Source organism: Hordeum vulgare, chromosome 7H, assembly GCF_904849725.1.
Source record: "Hordeum vulgare subsp. vulgare chromosome 7H, MorexV3_pseudomolecules_assembly, whole genome shotgun sequence".
In the NCBI taxonomy this organism is placed as follows: Eukaryota; Viridiplantae; Streptophyta; class Magnoliopsida; order Poales; family Poaceae; genus Hordeum; species Hordeum vulgare.
The window spans coordinates 622,887,264-622,892,571 of NC_058524.1; the positions used below are offsets into that span (position 1 = coordinate 622,887,264).

Sequence of the window (5,308 nt, forward strand, 5' to 3'; positions counted from 1 at the left end):
ACATCAATGGCTCCGATGCAGTTCTACAACAAAATAGTACAAGTTAGCATCTAAAACATGAAGAGTAAGATCTCGATGTGGATGGATGATGTGGATGGAAGTTGACGAAGCAAAAACCTGAAAATAAGGAAAGAATCTCGTGCTCGATTGAATCTATGGATGTACTTGATCAGGATTTTGAGGCTTCAAGATATGCTTAGTTAGAGTAGGGATGATGTTGAAGAAATTCTTCATGTGCCAATGGAAAGTATCCCCGCTGTGACCAAAATGAACTTGAAGATATTCGAAGGAAGAATTGTGGGATAATATCCACAGAAACGATGCTAGTTTCTCTTCAACTTTAATTCTACTGGCGTCGAAGATAAGAAACCAAAGATCTGAAAATATGAGGTTCCATCCTAAATGCTACCATGCAGTTTTTGATGTGTCCTTCAAGTAACTCATTAACAAACATCTCGCCTGTTAGCGTATGACGCCGAATCCTCGGCTCCCTACTAGCAACTCCACCGATCTCCATCAAATGTAGTGCAGGGCAAATAAATAGTATCATTTCGTCATCCTCCTCCTCCCTCTTCCTAATGCAACCCCGCATATCTGAATCCATTTTATGACTAAAGAAGAAAAAGACCACTAGTTATCAATAGTGCAAGGTGTACAAACAAATGTCCATGCAAATTAAAGTAACTAATAGTAATACTACGAGTACATTGGTACATACAACAATTGGTCTAATTGTGCCGCGCCACCGCATGTGTGTTGGACATGCTCTAACCATTCATCCATCATGCAAAGTTTGTGTGTACGCAAAAGGTATACTCAAGAGTAAAATCATTCTGCCCTGCTTGAAATAAGTGACAAGATTAAAAGGGTGTCTGCATATGTACGTGGATTTTCTGAATGATACTAGTACTACTGCTATTAGTGGAAGATTGGGCGTGCCAGTTTTGAGCTGCCCAAAAGAAAGAGACACCTACAGACCTACAAAGTCTGGAACGCTAGATTAATTAAACAAGAGCAAAACTACAGCTTGTTGAAGACTATGCAGCTTCTTGCACACAGGGCATGTGTCTGCTACATTCAGATTTCTGTTTTTACCTGCTACATTAAGAAAATCGGTGTAATGTTCAAGGTGAAATTTTTACCTCCGTGTGGGCGTTGGCCTTGCAAGTCCAGCTCCTCCTAGGTCGAGCCCTCACCTCCTCGCTTCAGCCGTATCCTCCCCTCTTCCTGGTCTCGCCCTCTCCCTTTTTGGATCAAAGGGGGGCACTGCTCTGCACGGATCTGGCAGAGAAACGCAGTCGGCGGCAGCTCTGGTTGATTTAGGCACGGATCTGGCCAAGAAACGCAGGCGAGGCGGAGTACGCACCTCTGGTAGATTCGTGAAGGACGAAGGGAGGAGCTCACGGAAGGCTGGCGCTTCTTTGTTCCCGCCGATGTCGTGCCCTCTGTCCCCGTGGCCGACACCGTTGTTGTGGCCTAGGGTTCGCGAGAGGAGAGGCGTCTTCTGTTTTTTGGGAGGAGAGGCGGGGGTTGTTTACACGGGAGGAGAGGTGGGGATTGATTCCCCGCTGAAACCCGGCGGTTTTGGAAAGGATGTAACCCCGGTCGGGTTTAGCCGAAGACAGTTAACTGGTTCACAGGGATTTAACCCCGGTCGGGGCAAAACCACGGTGTTTGACCGGGTTTTGGCTTCGATCCCGGCGGGGAAAGGCGGAACCGGACGAGAATTAGTGCAGCTGCACTTTTTCAAATATAGGTATAAAAAGGGGAGTTGCGACGATCCAGCATATCATATCCGTTCAACCATATCTATCCAATGGTCTAAATTGCCCCGTTATTTACCTCTAATGGCCTGTCGGCAACGCTCCAGCTCCGAGCTTCGTCAACTTCATGCATGAAGCTGAGGTGAACGCTCTGGCTCCAAGAAGCTAGAATCGAGAAGCTGGCGACATGTCTTAGTGTAAAAAAGGAGAAGTTGGGGAGGCAGCTCTTTGCCATCCATGAAAGGAGATAGAATTGACAAATTTGACCTAAAAACCAAACTAATTCACAAACTAAACTATGTTTGAAAAAAAAATCACCCAGCCAAACATAGTTCAGTTTGTGAAATGTGTTGGCTCGAGAAGAAGTTGGAGTTGAGCTGAATTAACGCCAAGTGACTTTCAGCTTACCGGTTCGAGTTTATTTTCCGAACTCTCTCTCGTGTGCGTTGGCAATTGGTATTGGGCCCCAACTTGGCCTGTCAATCTCGCCAAATGGACTAGCAGCCCCGTGCCTAACGACAGAAAGCGGGCCGAACACTTTCAAAGTCGCCACCTGAAGCAAGAAGTCATGCGAGAAGCTGAATCTAATTAAGATGTTTTGGAGACGCTGGGCAGTTTCAGAACACGCCCTAAACATGTATATCACTTAATCGCGTTAATTAATGACATACCTATTATCAGCACCAATGCCAACCAATTTAATTATATACTTCCTGATATCGCGTTAATTAATGACATGCCTATTAGCAATTAATTTCATGCTAAATATTACAGTAGTATTTAATGAAATTAATATATTGTCTAAATATTAACATGCATTGCACATACACGGTTACTTTGCAAATGCAATCGTATCCCAAGATCTCTCGATTGCATCACTATATATACAGGACCTACAATACATATTCTCTCGTCAATCCCTTGTAACAAGCGCCATTGTTGTATTGCATTACGATGGACAAGTACATGCCACCTATCTGTGCGTCAGTCCTGCTGTTGTCCCTACTTCTTCTCATATGCATTCCTACTCCTACACTATGTAAGTGGTCGGTACACAAGTGTTATAAATTTGTACTTACTCGCGCAACAATTTGAATTTCCTATTTCTGTTGGAAGTAGGTACTCTCTAGGACAAGTATTTCCGGACGGAGTGAGTATTTACCACTGCATTTTTTCCATTTGTGTGCCATATGCTGCTTCTTTATTAATGAATCCAAAATCTTACTAAAATTGTCAATTGTTTGTTATTTTTCCATCTGCTCCTTCTTTATTAATGAATCCAAAATCTTACTAAAATCGTCAATTGTTTGTTATTTTTCCATAGGTCAAATTATGGATGGCATGGACAATCGTAAAGTCAGTTTACCAAATGGGTTGTGCGTCCATAAAGAAAAGGTTCATGCCTGCCACGTTAACCGAAAGTGCTACTGTTGTGATGTGACCAACTTGTGCTATCTGACAATCGATTTATGCAAGAAAAATTGTTGAGGTTTGGCATGTATAGTGGCGATGACAACCCATCTATTTGTTACCCTTCCTCCGTTCCCGTCAAATTTAGCTTTTGTTTGAAGAAATAATATGTGATATCAAAGATGTATCTGCAAGAAAAATAATATCCCATTTATCGTTTGATTGGTGATGGTGTTGCAAGTAAACTTTGGGCAGCACTAAGATTTTGGTTCTCTTGTTTGTCAAAGAAAATTACATTTTTATTAATTTAAATGTAGGTCTTTGAACAAGTCAATAATCGAATCAACAACACAGTTTTCTTCCCCTCTTTTTCTGAGGAAAAACTGTTTCTTCTCGAACAGTTTTCTTCCTAACCATCGAAAAAAAAATCTTCCTGATCCACCCAATTATATACTCCCTTCGTCTTTAGTACAAAGTTGAGTTATTTTTGAGTCACTTATTTTGGGACGGAGGGAGTACAATACAAGAATGTATTTTCAGCTCCCGGGTGCCTAGGCACCCTCTATGAATAATACAATTAAAAACAATAGAAAACAAAATCAAGAAAAGTTGAAACTTTGCTACATGAGGGATGCCCAACTTTGTAGGTGCTTGCAAGTTTTCATGCCAAAAAACCATTAGAGGTTCTCTACACACGGAAAAGATTTACCTGCTACGTAGATGTTCCTTTTGAAAGAATGTATTCATCAAATAGCAGCGATATAAGACCTATTGTGTCCCAGAAAAATTCCAAGACGATAAAAATGGCATGTCGTATTGAGACGACAATATTAACTCAACCTGAAGTTGTTGACCCATGTCTGAAAGGAACACCTGAATCACCATGATCTTTCAGCCTCAAACATGTGGTTTAATGGAGAACAAAATATATCAAGCACAAAGGAATTAAGAAAGAATGTGCTCGTCCTAATAATCATAAAAGTATCGTGGCACCAAATAGTCCAAATTTATGTGTACCTATCTTTCCCAAATCATCACCCGTGGGCCATGGTTCCCTTTGTTTATTTCCTACCATCAAAAGAAGGTTTCAGCCGGTATGTACGCAATTTTTTAGGGAAAGTAAATTACAGAATGGTCTATTGGTGTAAGATGAAGATAATGTATTATCAATGCAGGAAACCTGTAGCTTTATAGGCAGCATGAGCAACGGTTGAAATCATGTAGAACCCCCAACAAAAATATAACTTCACACATAAATTAAGTAAACTAAAATCAAGCTATTAGGAACAAATATAGATGCACAAAAAATGAGCCAAAAATTTATGTTTGGAAATCTAGCCTCGCATATTACAGAATTTCACATATTATATAGGTGATAACAATTTCAGGGTTATGGCGATCTTAGGAGAGGCATCTGACCTACAACATATATCAAATTTGAAGGTCATGGGCATAATACTAATACTTGGCGAAGGAGGAAGAAGCGTGCTGAATAACTGAGTACTGCATCACCTTGTCCACCTTGATCGAGACGATGTAGTTCTCCGGCTTCAGTGTCGGCAGGAGAGCACCACCGAGCTGACGATGGACATAACTGCACACAGGATCACCTCAAAACTCTGGTACAAATTGTATGGGTCTAACCCTTGCCTCGCTCACTCACGAACTCACTTGGACAGAGGAAGAAGATGAGATGGGCACAGTGGACACGGTCGTTTCGAGCGATGAAAGCCAAGATCCACATACATCGTATTTCTGGAGTCAAAGTCCGGCATCGCTCGTTACAACGAACAACCCTACACTGGCACTTGGATTACACACACGCGCGCGCACGCACACCCTCGCGCCCCACAGATAGGCACACACGCATACTTCGCCACGGCCATCGACGCGGCCAGCACGGGCCACTGGCTCTATTAGCACGTATGGACGCACACTGATCACTCTACCCGTACAGTGGCGTATTCCAACAAATGTTACATAGCTAATGTAACAACATCTCCAAAGGTAAGATGTTGATGTTATCGGAGCCTGGTATTTACGGGACCACATAGTGCATCTTAAGGGTGCAACTCCAGTGCTGATACAGTCATTTTCTTGTCTAATTACTGAAACTGTCTTAAGGGAGGTATTAG

The 5,308-nt window shown here is 42.1% G+C and overlaps 1 long non-coding RNA gene across 1 annotated transcript; it reads left to right on the forward strand.

The window, feature by feature from the left end:
* Positions 1–2,625: 2,625 nt before the first annotated feature.
* Positions 2,626–3,434, forward strand: LOC123412370. Its single transcript, XR_006613486.1, has 2 exons — positions 2,626–2,802; positions 3,088–3,434. It is a non-coding gene; the product is annotated as an uncharacterized LOC123412370 (long non-coding RNA).
* Positions 3,435–5,308: the final 1,874 nt, after the last annotated feature.